Here is a 20,801-nt window from a genome sequence, read left to right on the forward strand (position 1 = left end):
TACTACGTTCATATATAACCTATTTGCATGAGATCACTATCTTCCACTTGAAAGAGTACTGCACTGGAAATCCAAATAATGTTTCTGAATATCAATGGAAAAAACCAGGGAGATTTAGGTTCTGAGTATTTGGGAGTGTGTATAGATATTCCAACATAAGGGGTGGAGTCATATGGGGGGGGGCAGTTTGAAGCTCATGAGAGCATTCCAGCCAATAAAAAGCTGAGACATTTAGTGACTTCGGTGCTTATGGACATGACACAATCATTTTAATTCATTGCCAGCTCTGTTGTGAGTGCTGGCTGAAAGTGGGAGTAAATTGCTCCTGTCTCAGTGAAAGTTCCACACAGTCAATCTCTGCTAATTTAACATATCCTGAAACTCAGTCTATAAATATCCTGCTGTTAGCTGCAGGAGGTGTTGATGAGAAGCAGGGAGAAAACACCAGGGTTCCTCTATTAGTCTTCAAACTCTACAGTTTCTGTTACAGAGACTGTGGACCTAGATTAGTTTTTAATTTGAAACAGGATAGGTCCATAGAAATTGTTACAGCTTTTATGAAGCTGTAGTTAAGGGGGTGGGGTTAGTACATGAAATGGCTTGTGAATTGAACCCCATGCCTACAGGTTAAACAAACTTTCAAGGAGAAATTCCTACAACTGGCTGTGGACTTCATCCATCTCAACCTCCTTCTGTGCCTTGTTACCTAGTACATTTTCAGTTGGTTTCTGGGTTTAGAAACTACTACTATAAATCTTACAATGCCTGGGATCTCAGCATTTCAGTTATTAATAGTAACCCTTGCGGGCTAAAAGTTTTCAGATCTTTTTTCTGCAAACTTCAATTCTCTCAGGATTTTAGTGACTATCATCTTGTTGGAGCTAGAATAAATGCTGCTTACTATCTGTAAGTTTTTAAAGTCAGCTTTCAAGGGGTAAGTTGCATTAGGGTTGAACTCTGTTACTCCTTTCCTGTGCTGGGTGCAGGTAAGAAGAGCTAGATGTTGTAAAAGATGTAACAAATTCCGTACAGAGCCAAAGTCATCCTTAGCCAGATGCAAACTAGAGTAACCCAAGGGCTGCTCTAAATAACACTGTTTTGAAATTTTTTTTATAGGCTATTATTCCAGCTATCCATCTTTCTGCCCTTAATATGTCTCTTACTCTGGGGCAGTGGTGTTTGGGCAGTATAATGCAGTTATGTTTGTTCTCCAAAATATGCCTCCCACACCCCACTGTACAACAGGGGAATTGTGTGGGGGATGTTTCTTATATCATAGAGTAAAATTGCAGTATCTAACTTAGAAAGATCAGACTTTAAAGAGGGAGTGTTATTGACTCTGTTCAACTGTTTCAATATTTAGACTGTGAGTGTTAACCCTCTTAACATTTTCCAGCTCTTTCACAAAATGTGAAGAGATGTTAACATCTGTCCCTAGACACTGGGATTCCATCACTCTGAATAATCATTTGAGTCCCAGGCTGCTACTATTATAACATGCAGTTCCTATGTCTACATGGAACAGAGGTCACAATGTTAAACAGCCCCATAGACTGAGCCCTGAGAGCCCAAGTCAGCTAACACGGACCAGCCATGGGTGTTCAATTCCAGTGCAGATGTATCTAGAGTGTCACAGCTAAGTACAAGGAGGAATAGGTTGTTAGGCACAGGAGAAATGAGAGTTAGTGGCTGACAGATTGTCCTAAGAATGCAGATGTGTTAACTGTCCACTTCATCCTGAATGGTCATTTGCAATATTTTAACTCCTTATCTGTTCCACCTTGTCTTTAGTTGTGACACTCTGATTACTTTTCCCTGACTGGAAGAAGAGCTCTGTGTAAGCTCAAAATCCTGCCTCTTTCACGAACAGAAGTTGTTCCAATAAAAGATATTAGTTCATCCTCATGTTAAAAATATTAAGCTTGCAAAGACAAGCACTCAGAAATTAGAAAATGTCAGATTAAGGTTGCCTGTGCAATCTTAGTGTAGATGCATTATAATATAGCCTTTAATTACATGATCACATGCTATTTTTTCCCACAGGATCCCTGCCGCATTTTGTGCATAGGATGGTGCTCTAGGTATGAATCAAGGTCATGTATTGAAAAGGGATATTTTTTGTAAGATGCCTGCTTCCCATGTTGCGGAAGTTGAAAAGTATGTAGTGAATAAGGCAGGGGATGGAAGAAACATCATCCTCTCTCTTCCTGCAATGATGGTTTTGTGGTTTAGGCAGTTGAATGCTACTCTGGAGACTTGGATTCTATTCCTTTTTTTCTGCCACGGAGTTCCTATTTGACACCGGAGAAGTCACATGAACCAAACTTTTCACAGGTAGTCACTAGTTGTATGTTCCTCCTGATGTTTGATTTGTCCAAGTTCTGAGCTCTCACAGCTGGGTCTGAAGTCAATAGGAGTTGTACTTTGAGCATACTAAGTGCTATACAAAGCAAAATACTCTGCAAAATCAGATTTGAAGTTTCTCAAATTAGGCACCCAAAATTAGCAGGTACTTTTGACTTTTTTCTCTCTGTACATCAGTATCGCATCTGTAACATGGAAATGAGAGCCCCTCACCTCATAGGACTTTCGTGAACATAAATTCATTAATATGTTTTAGACACTCAGACACTGTAGACAAGTGTCATAGGAAAGTCCAGGAGGAAATTCATAATTCTGTCTTCAGAGCATGGTTTGAACAGTGTGCAATAAATAAGGTGGCGGTGGGGGGAGCACATACTGTATTGAACAATGAAAATAAAACATTCAATATCTTCTCATTAATTGAGCACTGTCTATTCTGTGCACTGAATGAGGCAGGAATCCCGTGGGGAAAATTAGTATGTGATCATGAAATAAAACAGTGTATCATAACGCATACGCACAAGTGGGGCAAACATAGGCAACCCCAATTCTGGAATTTCCTACCTCCTGAGTGTTTTCATTGTAAATGCAATAATTTTACTTTAATGCAGTTTTTTGTGTATTAGACAGGCAGCTAGATATGTGTTTCAGTGGAGATAGGAAGAAAGGGGACAGCAGCCCACCAAAAACTAAACAAATAAAACCTTGGATCTGATATTATTTAGTACTGGAATTGTCCATCCAAAATTAGTTTTGCAAATACAAAACATATTTGACTTACCTACACCATCTTGGCAGGAAAAGGATCCTTGATAATTAGAAAAATACCAAATCTAGTTCAGAAGCTTTCCAGAACAAACTGAGAAAATGAAGGGCTAAATGTCACATTTTAATTTTTTCTTAGTTATTTTGGAGAAAATCACATTTCTGTTTTTAGCAATAACTATTTGTATCACCACTTTGAAGCAAGAAACAAATAGAAGCATCAAGCATTTTTCCTGGAACTTTTCACCCTTGGGGCAAACAAGACTGGCTGAATGGATTTGCAGAGAACATCTTATATTTAAGGACATTTACTGTGCTGGAGGATCCCCACTATCTGGATAACTAGGTTATCCATTTTAGGACGTGAAAAACCTGTGATTTTTCTATTATTAAAGGAAGCTAGTGTATCTGCTATTAATACATTGCTTACAGTCACTGAAAATCTCTAGAGTAGTCCAAGAAAGCATCCTTATATGTTTTCCACCTTACAAATTTGCTCAGTGTTACTGTTGTAAATAAATGAAACTCAGATGAACTCTACATACAAAAGTTTGATAAAAAGGGTCTTAAAAACATCTTTTAAAAAGGTACAAGAGATGATATTCTAACTGAGAAATCTATCTAAAGACTACATTTTAAAAAGTAATATTTGTGGTTATTATTTCTGCATCAAAGCCTTCCAATAAGAAATGTACTCTAGTAGGTGCGGGGGGGGGGGGGAGTCTTGAAATTTTACTAATGGGTAGGGAAATATTTACCCTACTTACGTAATAAAAGTGTATTTGCATTCTTTTCAAAATTGAATATCTGCAGGTAATTTGGGGCCAAATTCTCTGTTGTGAACTATCCCTGCCCTATTGAAGTAACCTGTATGATGATAATGATCTCACTGTATCAATTTATGCTAGCAGAGAATTGTGTTTTATATCTACTATTGTTGTACCTCTACTTAAAAAAAAACCAAAAAAACAGGTTTTGTTTGTTTGTTTTTTCAGTCTGTACACTAGCACATTGTTACTAACAATATGTCAGGAGCACAGGAATTGCTTCTGAGGTGTGTGTGTATGTATATATAAGCAAACAAACAAACCCCTACAGAAAACAAAAAAAATTTTTGGTTTTTTTGGTTTTTTTTTTAAAGTAGAGGTACAACAATATTAGAGGTGTGTGTGTGTGTGTGTGTGTGTGTGTATACACACACACCCACACACACCCCTCTACCCCAATATAACACTATCCTCGGGAGCCAAAAAATCTTACCACGTTATAGGTGAAACTCCATTATATCGAACTTGCTTTGATCTGACAGAGTGTGCAGCCCCACCCCCCTGTACCCTCCCGGAGCATTGCTTTACAGCGTTATATCTGAATTCGTGTTATATCGGTTCGTGTTATATCAGCGTAGAGGTGTATATACCTATACACATACAATATATACATAATGCAAAACTGTTTGGCAAATTCTCTTACACGTACGTGCAAAACACAAATCCATAGTGTATACAATTCCATAATGTGTGCAAATCCTAATTTTCACAATGTATGCATAGCTATTACATAATTTCCATTACATCTTTGCAGCATAAATTCCACAGTGCAGGTGCAAGATAACTTTCACAATGCCTAGTTTTACAGCATGGATAAGAACAATGGAAGTTTAAATTTGTAGATGTGCCATGTAAGTCTCTTATCCAGAGTCAGCAAAACCATGTGGGTAATATAGTCACAGAATTTCAATTAAAAAAAATAATCTGATGATTTATTTATTCACCTTTCTGACAGCTTAGTTTATGATCTGAGAAATATAATGTGTTGAGATTATTTTTTTGTAATTATTCACCTTCTCTGCCCATCACCGGCATATCACCATTCAGAACATACACAATGCTAAGTAATATGTGTGGGTACATATACCAACTGATAATTTCTCTCTATTGTATATTGGTTCAATAGACTCAAAGTGGATTGGTATCCCAGAACAAAAACATTTTCTGTTTCAATATTTTTTTTCTCTTTTGAACATGTTCTCTGAACTCACATGACTTTCAGCAGAACCTCAGTTTTGGGAATGTGCAAATCTTGTGGCACTTGTATCAAGGAGCTGCCTTGGGATTTATATTGCACATTTTTATGAGTAATCAGTGAAACACAACTCCATTCTGGAGTTTGAACTGCCTGTGTAATATTAGCTGTTCCTGGATTTTCCATACTTACTTCTGAGCCATGGTGCTATTGTGTTATATATAGTCACGATAAATTTAAACTCAAAGTTTCCAGTCCTTGTCTTTACCATGGCTCTTTAACTCAGGCTCTTACTTGGGTGTTATCTCTAACCTGGCTCTTATTCACACATAAAATCCTCTGACTTTAGTTTGACTGTGCTTTTAACTGGCCCATCCTGGGGTATACACTTTCACTTGGGCTGGTAGCCTGCCCACTTTGCAGTGAGGACCCAGGCTAAATCACCTGAGAGTTGATAATCCTCCAATGCCTTCCCACATTGTCCTGTATGCCCAGAACAGACAAGTTTTCCCACAATTCACTGGGAAAGACTCAGAGGCCCATGGGATATGCCCCCAGAAGTCGTAATGCCTCTCACAATTCAACAAATCAATGCTAGTTTAAAACAAACACTTTGATTAATATTCAAGTCTACAGTCTCCCAATCTAAAGTCATCTTGATTCTCATTCATCTCTTCACCCCAGTAAGAAATATGTCAGTGGTTAAACATAGGATTTTGTTTTCTTTCTTACCCAGTGTTTCGTGAGGCGGCAAGACATTTCAGAATTTAGGCCCAAACAGACTGATTGTATAAAATTTTATTTTTACTCTCTTTTTTTTTTTTGGCCAGATGACAGCAACAGCTGAATAATACTGTATTATTATATAAACAACTTTTTAAAAAATGAAGGAGCAAGAAATCTTTAAAAACAATCAATTATATCTTAATGAGTTTGGTCTGAATTCTGTGGTCTCTACTCTATTTTCACTCAGGCTAGGATTTACATAGTATTTCATAGGCACCCAAATCCCACTGAATGGAAGGAAGTGGAATTTAGGTGCCTAACTCCTTTAGTGTACATCTACGCTTGGAGCTGGAGGAGTAAATTTCCAGCAGGAGGAGATATACCCACGCTAGCTCTGATCAAACTAGCATGTTAAAACTGGAAAGTAACTGCTTTAGCATGAGAGGTGTGAGGGGCTAGACACCTGGAGAACACACCTACGGTCTCAGATGGGCATGCACTCAGAACAGCTAGTCCTTCCAGTCATTCTTTTCCCACCATGGCTATACTTTATTGTCAGAAAACTAGCTTGATCAAAGCTAGTACATGTGTGTCTCCTCCAGCTGGAATTAGCATCTCCGGCTCAAAGTGCAGACAAACTTTTAAACTCATCTGAAAATCCCAATGTCAATTGTTACCCAGACAAATTCCTATGAGTAAAAATGGGAGTAGAGACCTCAAGAATTTAGCCCAATAATAATAACAATGAAAATATTTTAACCAGGAAATCCTCAAGAAATGTACAGGAAAATAGAGCTAATGGCATAAGAAATTAGGCCCTGACTCTGCATTAATTTAGGACTTCCTTAATTTTAAAGCCATAACCTTAAGCTCATTGACTTCAATGGGACTACTGATATGCTCAAAGTTAAGCATACACCTAAGCATTGGCAGGATGAGAGCCTTGTTTTTTTGAATGGGGAAGCAGAAAGAGCATGTCAACTGCAGACTGACAGCATTCCACATTGATATATACTGAGAAGCTTTAAGGGCATTTGTAGCATTCATTTTCAAAACTTTTTTTAACTCATTCACACTATATTAGTAGCAGCCTGGCACCAAACCAAACAGTATAAAACTTTCTTTTGAAATGCTCTTTATAAAATCTGACACAGAATTTGATACATATGAAGCTTTGAAGTGTGAGTTGAAGGACATTTTAGGAGCCATATATGAGATCACTTGTTGTATGCCTGAGAACATTTCTTTTAACATTTGAAAGAAGCTACTAGACACTTTTTATATGCGAGGCTAACTTGAAGTATAAACTATGTATCTGCTGGATCTTAACCTATTTCCTGTAAGTGAAAAGAAAGAACAATTTTCATCATCCTACTCAATGTTCAAGAATCATTTAAAAAAAAACAGGAGTGAACATCCAGAAAAAATAATGGGGCGAGGGAAGGGAAGTAGAGGCCACATATATGTGGGAAGTAAAGAGAGTAGATTTATACATCAGCTCTCTGCTATCACTTCCTAACTGCACATATTTCAGCAGCCTTTTGTTATTCTTTGTTTCTGGAAACCATTCTGCTTTCTTGGTTGCCCTTCGGAGGACATGGGATAAATACGGAGAGCTTTAAAGACTGAGAAATCGGATAATCTAGGCTGAGTTTGTCCAGTCAGTTTCCTTCCTCAGATCATCATCTTTTTCTGCTCACTCCTAGAAATATCTTGGAAATACCCTTGACTTTTTAAGAAGGTTTAGCCCTGCTGCTTTCTTCTCCTTTTAATATTTTCTTCCTTCTGTAGATGTATAGATTAGGGAACAGTCTGTCAGTTTAATACCTGGTATGAGGAGATTCTAACTTTGCTTTCTCTTCTCTCTTTGGACCTTCTCACTTGCTGACCACTCTGCTCTCATTGCTTTGGATTTATGATTGTTAGCCTGGAGATATCTTTGAAATCTGTCTCTCATTTCATTTTTAGTCCCCTTATTGACACATTAGTCCCACAGACACGTTTATTTCTGGTGATTTATTATGCTATGCCAAAGAGTCAGAACAATTAGGATGTTTACAAAAAACAAACTTTTTCATTTTCATTCCAAACATGACCAGGAGCAACATTAAAAGCAGATGTTTTCTCAACCCTGAGCCCTGACTCATACTTGAGCTTTAAAAGACTCTCTGATATGATTTCCAAAACCTGAGAGTTAATGACCTAAAGACTTGACTCTTTAGAAGAAAGAGTGCTGGCTACAGATTGTAGATTTCAAATGTTAGGTTTACAATTTACAAGCCCAGAAGGAAAGATATCTGACTGGGAAGTTACAGTAGATGATCACAGTGCTGCTGTGATCATTTCTGAAGAAAATCAAATCCTCAAATAATTGAGGGGCTGATTCTGCCAGTATCACATGTGTGTCATAGTTCCTTATTCCATCACAAATAGTCCCAATGAGAGTACAGGTGGCAGAATTGGGTCCTTGTAAATTCCTTGAATGAAATGCTGGCTCCACTGACATCAATGGGAGTTTTGCCTTGATTTCTATGGGGCCAAATTTTAACCCCTTGTCTTTAATGGGACTACTTATGTGAGCACCTGCTCACCAATGTGGCTAGATTGCACAATGTGGCTCCTGCTGAACAACAAAATGAGGAAAAAGAATATTAGCTTGAAAGGGGTCTCTGAACTTTTACACGATACTGATTCCTGGTGAAAACAGCCAACACAATCTCATCTTCAACATGATGATGCTATTCCTCACCCAGTCAGGAAAATTGTGGCTCATACATCTTTATTTACAGCTTTGTATCCTTGCATCTTAGTATTTCCTCTCTAATTACTTGCCACTTTTGGTAAAAATACATAGATTATTTTGTACATATTACTGGAGCACCTAGGAACCCTAGTGATGGACCAGGATCCCGTTGTTCGAGACACTAGTACAAACAGAGATTTTAGAGATGAATAAAATAAAATGTTTACAGAAGAGGGTATTAATTTTGCTTTCCTTTTCCTGGCAAAATTTAGGACCATTGATGGCAGTACAGTTACTCCCAATGAGCTACTGCGCAGTTCATGAAATGTGACTACAGGTGCTAATATGCAAACAACATACCATAATATGGGGTGGCCAACCTATGGCTCTGGAGCCACATGCGGCTCTTTAGAAGTTAATATGCAGCTCCTTGTATAAGCAATGACTTCGGGGCTGGAGCTACAGGCACCAACTTTCCAGTGTGCCAGGGGGTGCTCGCTGCTCAATCCCTGGCTCTGCAACAGGCCCTGTCCCCACTCCATCCCTTCCTGCCTCCTCTCCTGAGCCTGCCATGCCCTCGCTTCTCCCCAGAGCCTCCTGCATGCCATCAGGGGCAGCTCCAGGCACGAGCACACCAAGTGCATGCCTGGGGTGGCGAGCCATGGGGGGCGCTCTGCCGGTCACCGCGAGGGCAGCAGGCAAGTTGCCTTCGGCGGCATACCTGTGGAGGGTCCGCTGGTCCTGCAGCTTTGGCGGACCTCTCTCAGGCACGCAACCAAATCCACAGGACCGGGGACCTCCCACAGGCAAGCCGCCAAAGGCAGCCTGCCTGCCATGCTTGGGGCAGCAAAATACCTAGAGCCATCCCTGCACGCCACGAAAAAGCTGATCAGGAGGTGCGGGGAGGAAAGGGATGGTGCTCATTGGTGGGGCTGCCGGTTGGCAGGAAGCTCTGGGAGGGGAGCTGATGGGGGGCTGCTGACGTATTACTGTGGTTCTTTGGCAATGTACATTGGTAAATTCTGGCTCCTTCTCAGGCTCAGGTTGGCCACCCCTGCCATGATATCCAGCTCATGGCCTCAAGCCTTTGCTGTAACTGAGGAGATAAGGGGCAAGGATGGGGTGTAAAGATGGCTGTAAACTGTCTTTGCAACTCTGCTGCTTGGGATTGCTACATTCCAGGCTAAACCCATTGAGAAAGTTTCCTGCAGGTTGTAAGGGGCTATTTTAACAGCCAGGGATAACAAGGGCACTCTTTTTTCCCACTAATGCCCCCAGTTCTGGCTTCAGGGATAGAGACTGCAATAGGAGCTGACACAGGAAATCTGTTCTACCTGGGGATTCCCCTGCACTGGAGAAATCCTCCAGAAGTTGGCTAAAATGGCTTTAGGGCAGCTCTGCATCACTGGAGCAGCAGGAAGTTTTCCCCTCGTGGTGAGGATCTGGCCCAGCTTGCTTTGGAATTTCGGTATTCTATCATCTACTTTAAGGTCATACTTATTTAAATGTGACCATTCTTTTCCTCTCTGAATGTTTGAACTGTACACCACTGACATTTGTTGAAAACAGTCTTGGGTTTATTTAAAATGTCTTCCAGTTCTCACCCCTACAGCCATCACTAACAAAGTCCATCAGAAGTGGGCAGTTGTCCACACACGCCTGGTAGGATAAGGATGATTCTTGGGAACATGTTTCATTAGAGCACCGATCTTCATTTTACTTGGAGAAAATAGAATAAAATATTATTGTTTCATTGACTGGTATTTTATGGCCCATTGAATGGAGAGAGTAGGAAACATCTTAATAAATAATGGTTTATGTACTATTTAACTGTGAATGTTGACTACTCATATAATATAAAGAGAGGTGGTAGGTGCTACGTACACATAACGGACACTGCTCACATTTGCTCACCAATTACTTTTTGAGTGATAAACAAAATAATGGCAATATATTAATAATGGCAGCATACTCCCTTCTCTGTGTAAATATGCAGAACACTAGACCAATGTTTTTATTTTCCCCCTCCTTTTTCTTCTGCTTGTGAAGGACACAGGATTGACAGCCTTGCAGTCTAAAATCCTCCATGTGTGACCAGGAAAAGAACAGCACAGCCAGTGGTAGGGCAAGCTTTCCACATACTATCTATCCAATCCCACCCTACATTTTGCAGGGCTGACATATCCTGTGAATTAGGGGATTTCAGTCTTCAGTTCCTCTGCTAAAACTGTAAACAAGAGTGATAATGAGTACCAGCTGTGGGGTTTTTTTGTCTGTTTTTTTCTAATGTGGATACCTTTATCTTGCTCATTACACACACAGTGCGAAAAAATCACTGGGTGGAAATAATTTTTGGTCCCTATTGGACTAGGCGAGGTTTGTGCAAGTGACATAAGAATGAGGTTATTTCCTACTAATAAGCCCATGAGCCTCCAGTTTCTCTAGACATTCTCCCAAACAAAGAGCTGCAGATCACACCTTCTTGGTCCTTCTTTGCCCCCACTTAATTACAAGTTTTATCATCACTTCTCTTGTTCTTATATTTCTATGGATGCTCCTCTCTAATTCATAACACCGATGCTGATTTTTGAGGAAATAATGCAGCCATACCTTCAAGGTGATCCTTTTTCAGATAAATTTCATGTCAAACATATGATTGCCACCTTTTTATTGATTGTAGGAGATGAGTTGCCAGATTATCCTGCTGGTATATGGATGGTTTCCATATTTATTCAAGCAACTTAGACCTTTTCAACCATGCCATGTCACCTAGTAATTTATCTGATGTAGCCACTATCTCTGTCTTCCTTTCTTCCTTCCTTCCTTCCCACTGCTATATTAAGCTAGTATTAATGGTTTATTTAGTTAGTGCTAGCTTGAGCTTTTAGCATAAAGTCCATAGCAAGGTGTGGGGTGGAGATGCACCATACCCAGGGTGGGGTGGAAAGCACTACAGACACTGTGGATCTCTGAGTTGTGGTGTATGGGGGGAGGGGAGGGAGGAGAGTCAGTTATTACATCCACATAATAGGAATACTATACTCTCTCACAGCATGACTAGATAGAACATGAACATGGTGGGACCTTTGCTCCATCTCCCCAACCCCTTTGCTCAGTTGCTCCTAGGGGAAGTAGCAGAGGTAAAGATCCTGTGCTCTCAGGAATGCAAGAACAGCAAATCTGGCTGTCTTTTACATGAATCACACAGATGGTGGCAGGGGAGACCTTATTCCCGCCTATTCATCTGCACTTCTGCATAAGTGAAAGGCACAATCCAACCCCTAATTACTTGAAGCAGCACCATGAGACCTAGAGCACCAGACTAAATTTCCAGACAGTTCTACCTGAATAGCTCTCAATTTTTTAACTCTAGTTAGTGCACGAATGGCACCCTTACACTGATTCACGGGAGTTGTGTGCTTTAAGAAGCTGATAGTTGCGGCATAAAAAGTCACACATGCAAAATCTCTGCATTATTTTCAGAAAGCAGCTCATGGGCTTAATGTAGCTGCAAATAATTCTAAATGTTCGTACACCATCAGTCCTAAAATTTAGCATATTACGTGCTGTTTGCAAATTTAGTCCATCATGCCCTTTAAAGTTTATTATTATATGTTGTATTCTACTGCAGAGATATTTTCTCAAGGGGAAAAATAGAAGCCATCTATATTTTGCAATGGAAACTTAAGCTGGCATTATTCCAAAACCAGTGTAAATTAGCAGCAAAGCACACTGCAAACAAAGCTGATAGTCATTTGAAATATAAAACAGAGTGGCATTTTAGTAGCATGCGTACAGAACTGACAGATATGGCTTCATTCCTAGCTTCTGATGGCATAGATTTGTGTGGCATGCTTGCACTGCTCCCTCTAATTTTAGAGGGGTTTTGAATATTTTTTAATATTATTTATTTAAAACTTCTTGGTATCTGAACCAGTTTACCTGAATGCTGCTTAATGCACTTTTCAATTTGTAGCACGTCAATAATTTTCTGTATATTTCTGTACAGTGCTTATGTCCAGGTCCCTGATTACTGTCAAATTGCTGTCTTGACATTTTCCTGAGCACTTCGGTTTAGAAGCCATTTGGATTGTACACGTGTGCATGTTACAAAGTGATTGAAATGACAGTAGCACTCCGAGTGCTGAGCAGCAGATCTAAACACATTTCAAATCAATCACTCTGAACGTCTTGCTCATCTCCATTCACTTCAAAACCAGAAGCTGTATGCATTGCTGGTTGGCTAAGAAAATAACACTTAAAACTGGCACTTACTGCCCAATGGTAGCTGTGTGCTTCCTTTCTCTCACGCAATCTGCCAAGCCAATCTTACTGTTTCTGCGGAAAAAAAAAAAAAGATGACGACAAATCATACATTAGTGAAATGGGAGAGATTTTTAACTCTTGCCCAGAGCTGGAGTTAAGAGTAGCATAGTATAGTATATAGTAGTATATCAGTACATCTGTTTGGAAATACTGTTGACCTAAGACTCTTCTTCAGAAAGCAATGCAGATAGGGATGGAAGTTCCTTTTTTTTTTCCTTTTGACAGTGGACTCCATTTAACCCCTACCTGCTACAAGCTAATGACAATGTGTGAGTGCAAAATCTATCCATAAACATTTTCTGTTAGTGTGTAAAGTTCAAATCTGACCAGGAAAAAATAATCAGATGAGTTTTTCAGCGTAACGAAAAAAGAACTCAGATCCATCACCCTCCCTTTGGCCATTATTAAGAGCAATCCTGAACATTCCAGAATATTGTGTTAACTTTTCTTTTTTAATCGCCTCTCTAATTTATTCCTCATGCTATGTCACCTACAGTTACCAACTGGAAACCCAAGAATCAAAATAGTGCAGTATGAAAAAGAACACATTTCCAGCCTGACTGGAAGCAGACATCACATGTGAACGAAACTCTGATTATGAGATGTCCACCTCAAATTTTCCTATGGAAAAGTCTAGGATACATCAGATGACAGTCCAATTAGCACTCAAGCTTCAGGGTGTACATCTCAGTCAAATTCAAGCCAAATCCAAAAACATCAAACTCTGTAGTTTGCCCATCATATGAACGTAGAATCCCCTTCTCAATCAACTTCATTGTAAGTTAGACCCAGGGCCACATAAAGGCAATACTCCCATACCCACCCCCTCAAGACACCTCTGGCCTTGCCCCCAAATTATGACCCAGCTCTCTACTTGAAATGGTGGTGGAGTGGAAAGGGCAGCAGGATAGGGCTGTGTAATCTCTGACAGAACAGCAGCAGATACCTCCTCTGCATGAGAGCTTCAGTGGTGACACCAACTGTTCCTCTCCTCTGTGCAGGCAGTGATGGTAACTGTGACATATCTGTTTGGATGTGTAGGCTGGGCCTATTGTATTACTTTCCTCTCACACAGTCCTCGGCCGGGGTGATGTTGGTTGAGAACCCCCCAGAACAGCAGGTCTTGGAGTAAACACCCCACTGTCATGCATAGGCCAGTTCTCCTTCTGCTGGTGCAAATGCAACTGTGAGAAAATGCAAACGCAAAAAAACACTGACTTTCTGAAATACATATGTGACAACTGCTGTTTACCGAAGGATATAGTAACCACTGGAGCCAATGAGCCTTACCCCAGTCACATGGCAGGGCTAGTAACCCAGACCCATGTCAGATGACTGGAGTAAACAAATAAAGTTCAGTTGACTCTTACTAGCATTCACGTGTGAGTCACATATTTAGTAACCTAGTATGAAGCATATACAGTTTCTAGTAAGCTCCATTACAAAATATCAGATGGTGTTAATTTAATTAAAAATTAAAAAAGAGATGCAGGTAAAACTCTTAATCACTCCTCACTTACGACAGATTAGAGATGTCACCACATTGAAGCATATATTCCTTACAATCTTACACCAACAATTGTTCCATTTTCAGTTCTCCATGCAGTCTGTAAAGCTTGTCAAAACATATGGAAATGATGACAGTTTTCTAACAGCAGTGTTCCCTACTCTCATGATTTTTTTGCAGTAACGGGAATTTAGCTGTGGCTAGACCCCAGTCTGGGGATGAAGAGAGACGTTCCAGCCCTGTAATGAATTTGAGGCCTGGATGTCTGTCCCATTTGCCTGCCTCCTGGAGTAGGGCAACCAATCACAGCTGCTTCCCCTCCCCCTCGACTCAGCATCCCAAAGCCATGCTCATGGGAAGAGAGGGGGAGTAGTAAGCTAAAGAGAACAGCAGCTCCCCTCCCTTCCTGAGAGCAATACTCTTCTGTTCCTTCCCCCATCTTCTTTCCTCTGCATCACCTGTCTTCAGAAAGGGGAGGAGGCAAAAAATTCCTGGAGCTGCCCCTCCTCCTAACCTGGAAGGGGGAGAGGTGACCCCACTGCAGCCCCCAACCCAAAAGACTGAGAGATGGGTGAAGAACATCAGGAGGAGGAGAAGTGTGGCTGAGAAAAAGGGGGTGAACTGTTGGAAAGGAGGGCTGGGGAAGGGTAAGGGCAGAACTGATTTGAAAGTTGGGGACAAAATTATTTTCTGGGCAGTGGATAGAGAGATGTGAGGTGAGAGCACCTGAAGCATGGGGCCAAAAATCTCTCTCTCTCTCACACACACACACAAACACACACGGAGATCTCAAAAATCTGAAGACAGACCAAAACCCCCACTATTTTAAACAGATATAACATAATTAATAATAACATTAAAATGTACATGTTTATTAACAGTATTGCACTAATAATATTAATAAATACATATGTTATTATAAATGATACAGTAGTAAATTGCATTTAAGGTCTGAATTATGATTTTTGATCTCCTGAGCTTGGCAATGCTGAGTATAAAGCTCGTGAATTTTTTCAAATAATTTCTGATAATCCCATCAAACAAAATGAAAGGATTTTAAAGGAACACTATTAATTTCAAAATGTCATTTTATTATTAATATTGTGGTAGTGCTAGGGAGGCAGTAGCTGAGATTAGGGCCTCATTATGTTGTAATACATGTATTAAGAGACAGTACCTGTTCTCAATAGTTTACAATCTTAAAAGACAAGACAATAAAAGAGTGGGAGAAAGAGAGTATTATCTCCATTCCATAGATGGGAAATGGAGACACAGTCATTAAGTGGTCTGCCCAAGGACATAGAGGAACTCGGCCTAGACCCATGCTTTTCTAAGTTCCATTTCAGTGCCTTAACCAAAACTTTTTCTCTAGATCAGTGTTTCCCAAACTTGGGACGCTTCTTGTTTAGGGAAAGCCCCTGGCGGGCCGGGCTGGTTTGTTTACCTATCATGTCCACAGGTCCACCTGATCGCAGCTCCCAGTGGCTGCGGTTCACTGCTCCAGGCCAATGAGAGCTGCTGAAAGCGGCGCAGGCTGAGGAACATACTGGCCGCTGCTTCCCGCAGCTCCCATTGGTCTGGAGCAGCGAACCGTGGCCAGTGGGATCCGTGATCAGCCAGACCTGTGGACACGGCAGGTAAACAAACCGGTCCGGCCCTCCAGGTGCTTTCTCTAAACAAGCGGCATCCCAATTTTGGGAAACACTGCTGTAGATCTTTCTTCATTTCTATATGAAGGTCTCTTACCTACTATTTTTACATGTAAGCTTACCACACAGAAATTGCAAGTGGTTAAATAAAATGTGGTCTCTCTCTTTTTCAGTCTTAATTTTGCACTAGATATTTATTTGTATTGCAGCAGCACATGGAGGCCTCTATTAGCGATCAGGCACATGTAAAATTACAATCATGGTCCTCCTCCAAAGAGCTTATATAATCTAAGTAGCTAGTATCTACTCAGTTTCATTTCTGTGTTGACAGTGAAATTCACTTAATCTTAAATATCGGCATGGTGACATTACAGTTGTGCCAACTCAGAGGAATTCATGTGTACATAGGTACAGAGGAACAGCCAGAATGTGTCTATTCACTGCCCTAGGACTCCAGGAAGAGGCTGAAGAATAAAGGCTGGGATGGTGTCTCTCCTTTGTTGTTCCCCACATTGTTCTAGGGCAAATGAAATCCAACCAGCACAATCACCACAGCATGAAGCTGCGAAAGGTAAACAATGTGTAGCAAGGTGACACTGGTTTTCTAGTCTCTCCCCAAGCTCTCTGCAGAATTGAGGGAGAGCTGAATGGGAAGGCAGAGCCTATGAGTTATCAGTGGGGGTGTAGCAGGACTATGAGCCTCCCTGCCTGATCTGCCACTATATCACAGATAAGAGCCATGCCATGACCCCTCTCCTGCGTGAAAGCATCAAGTGGGAATACCAAGGTGGCTGTCAGGTGAAGGGAAGCATTGAAGCTCTCTCCCCTGCTAGCGCAACCCAGGAAATCAGCAGAAAGAGAGAAAAGAATATTAAACATGTATGAAAAAGTGAAAAAAGAAGAAAAATCATGAAGTGGCAGCAAGTTGGGCGCAAACTTTAAGATGCTCATTTTAATAACACTTTGAAAACATGGGAGATGTCAAGTTGATTGCCTTTGAAGACTATCATGAAAGATCAGATGTGGATCTGGAGCACCAAGTTTGGCTCCAGAATAACACATAAAATAGAAAAAAAATGGAAAAAAATAATCCCTTCTGTGTTAAAATGAGTTCCCTCTACAGTGCATTGGTAGTCCTGCAGCCTTATAATTACAGCAGTTCTGCAGTGGATTCCACTGAATAACAAAGAGTGCCTGTTCAAACAAAAACAAAACAAAACCCTTCCTGTTCCTACAGGTCAGGAGGAAATTTTGAAACACCTGGACTGCACTTTTTCGAGTGTCAAAATATAAGAGGAGTTCACATTCATCTACAGTGGCTTTTTACAGTGAACACATGCCAATTGCTCCTGGAATATTTCATTTGTCCCTTTTCCTGAGAAGGTTGAGCAGGGTGAGTCATGGTGGAACCTGCTTGTTGAGTAGAAATAGGCACTCAGAGTCTGTTTTTGTTTTTCCTTGAAACACACAAGACCAAGTACACTAATTAACATCATCATCACTGAAAGATGAAAGGAAGAAGGAAAATGAGTACAACTGTAGATGCTTTAAAAAAAATGAACTGTTCTCCCCTTCTGGGTTTAATATCACAGTTGGAATAAATCTGTTTTGAGTAGCACCACGCTAAGGATTTCTTTGGAGGAGAAAAGAAAATAAACAGTATACATTTAAAAAAAAAACAACAACCTTACACTGAAAAAAGTTATTAATATTGTCTTTATTACTTTTACTCTTGTTATTCCTTCTTGAAATGGTTGGAGAGATCTAAGAGTTATGGTCTGTTTTCCCATTGATATTATAATGAGCCACTAGGGGAACTAGAAGCAACTTATTGCCACACAAATTATGGAAAGGGTATTTTTTCAGGTTGTATAATTAAGGGGAGGTAGTGCTATTGGCAACACTATTAGTCCTTAAATTCTTCACCCCCCGCCTCAGAGAGCTGAGCATTGTAACTCCCCTTCTGTATATTTCTAACCATCAAAAGCTATTATCTTTTTACTCACACACAGATGGAATACAAGCTGTCAGGAACAGTATCCCTGATGATGTCACAGCACAACTGGCTGCTGAGCTCTGTGCCTTTATCCTCACACACAACTATTTCAAATTTGATGACAATATATATCTCCAGATCAGTGGCACCGCAATGGGCACCAGCACTGCTCCACAATATGCCAATATTTTTATGGCCGACCTGGAACAAGGCTTCCTCAGCTCTAGTCCACTCATGCCCCTTCTCTACCTATGCTACATTGATGACATCTTCATCATCTGGACCCACAGGAAGAAGACTATGGAAAAATTCCACCACGATTTCAACAGCTTCCACCTCACCATTAACCTCAGCCTGGACCAATCTATACGGGAGGTCCACTTCCTAGACACCACGGTGCAAATAAGCGATGGTCACATTATTACCACCCTATACCGAAAACCTACCGACCGCTATGCCTACCTTCATGCCTCCAGCTTCCATCCCGGGCACATCACACGATCCATTGTCTACAGCCAAGCACTGAGGTACAACCGCGTCTGCTCTAACCCCTCAGACAGAGACCAACACCTACAAAATCTCCACCAAGCATTCTCAAAACTACAATACCAGCATGAGGAAATAAGGAAACAGATCAACAGAGCCAGACATGTACCCAGAAGCCTCCTACTGCAAGACAAACCCAATAAAGAAACCAACAGGACTCCACTGGCCATCACATACAGTTCCCAGCTAAAACCCCTCCAACGCATCATCAGGGATCTACAACCCATCCTGGACAATGATCCCACACTTTCACAGGCCTTGGGTGGCAGGCCAGTCCTCGCCCACAGAGAGCCTGCCAACTTGAAACATATTCTCACCAGTAACTGCACACCGCACCATAGTAACTCTAGCTCAGGAACCAATCCATGCAACAAACCTCAATGCCAACTCTGCCCACATATCTACACCAGTGACACCATCACAGGACCTAACCAGATCAGCCACACCATCACTGGTTCATTCACCTGCACCTCCACCAATGTAATATACGTCATAATATGGCAGCAATGCCCCTCTGCTATGTACATTGGCCAAACTGGACAGTCTCTATGGAAAAGGATAAATGGACATAAATCAGATATTAGGAATGGCAATATACAAAAACCTGTAGGAGAACACTTCAACCTCCCTGGCCACACTATAGCAGACCTTAAGGTGGCCATCCTGCAGCAAAAAAACTTCAGGACCAGACTTCAAAGAGAAACTGCTGAGCTTCATTTCATCTGCAAATTTGACACCATCAGCTCAGGATTAAACAAAGACTGTGAATGGCTTGCCAACTACAGAACCAGTTTCTCCTCCCTTGGTTTTCACACCTCAACTGCTAGAACAGGGCCTCATCTTCCCTGATTGAACTAATCTCATTATCTCTAGCTTGCTTGCATATATATACCTGCCTCTGGAAATTTCCACTACATGCATCTGACGAAGTGGGTATTCACCCACGAAAGCTCATGCTCCAAAACGTCTGTTAATCTATAAGGTGGCACAGGATTCTTTGCTGCTTTATTATCTTTTTGTTTACCATAAATCAGGGGTGGGCTAACTACAGATCATGAGTGGTATCCAGCTTTTCAGGGCTTTGGATCTGGCCTGAGGGATTGCCACCACCGTGGAGCCGCGGGCCCCGTACTGCTGCTGGAAGCGGCCAGCACCATATCCCTGCAGCCCCTGGGGGGGATGAGGGCACAAGGCTCTGTGCGCTGCCCTCGCCTCCAGGCAGAACCCCCACAGCTCCCATTGCCTGGAAACGGAGCTTCTGTTGCCCCTCCCCCAGGGGCCGCAGGTACATGGTGCTTCCAGCAGCAGCACAGCATGGGACCAGGGCAGGCAGGGAGCCTGCCTTAGCCCCGCTGCACACCACTGCCACCCCGGAGCTGCTCCAGAAAAGCAGCGCTGGTCCAGAGCCCACACCCCAAAACCCTCCTGCATCCCACACCGTGACCCCATTGTACCTCTCCTTCACCCCAGTACCTTGCTGTCAGCCCCCTTGTATACCCCGCACCCCTCCTGTGCCCCAACACCCTGCCCCAGTCCTACGTTCATGGCCCTACATGCAATTTTCCCACCCAGATGTGGCCCTGGGGCCAAAAAGTTTGCCCACCCCTGCCATAAATAGTGCCTCTGACTCACTTTGTTTTGGGGAACCTGCCTCACAATCCCAATATAAATGTATGTGGCTAGCCACTGTGGGAGAACAGCAGTGCATTGCAATGGCACACAACCCATCATAAAGAAATCTCCCAACATTTACAACTTGAAACAGTGCAGCTATATCATTTCAAGAAGTGATTTTGTTAACTCTCAGAAGGTAAACATACTGGGCCTGAGTTTGGTCAGAAGCTCTCTACTGGAAACCCATCTGCTCCAGGAATTAGTATTGATAATGCTAACGAAGCTATAATATCCGTACCAGACGTAACTGAATAATTGCTGTTGTGGGCTCTGTGCTAGAGAAGAAGCTGTCTTTTAGGTGTGATTTAAAACAGAAGTCACCTTGACTATTACACTAGATGCCCAGTTATTATACTTGGGACATGTAAGAATCCCATAACAATTTTTGCAAGAGGAGGTCATTAATCATCCTTATGTGCTCATTTAATTACAATGTGCAGGTTTGATTGGATACGATATTGTTACCTCCTGTCCTAAACTCTT

General features: G+C 41.4%; 1 protein-coding gene across 1 annotated transcript in view; it reads right to left on the reverse strand.

Moving 5' to 3' along the window:
* CDH18 (cadherin 18) overlaps nt 1–20,801 on the reverse strand; it is a 1,009,618-nt gene that overhangs the window by 350,084 nt on the left and 638,733 nt on the right. The window contains 1 exon segment of the mRNA XM_030551747.1: nt 12,896–12,958. The gene's annotated coding sequence lies outside the window, so the exon portion shown is untranslated.

The sequence above is a fragment of the Gopherus evgoodei genome, chromosome 2, assembly GCF_007399415.2.
Source record: "Gopherus evgoodei ecotype Sinaloan lineage chromosome 2, rGopEvg1_v1.p, whole genome shotgun sequence".
Lineage (NCBI taxonomy): Eukaryota > Metazoa > Chordata > Testudines > Testudinidae > Gopherus > Gopherus evgoodei.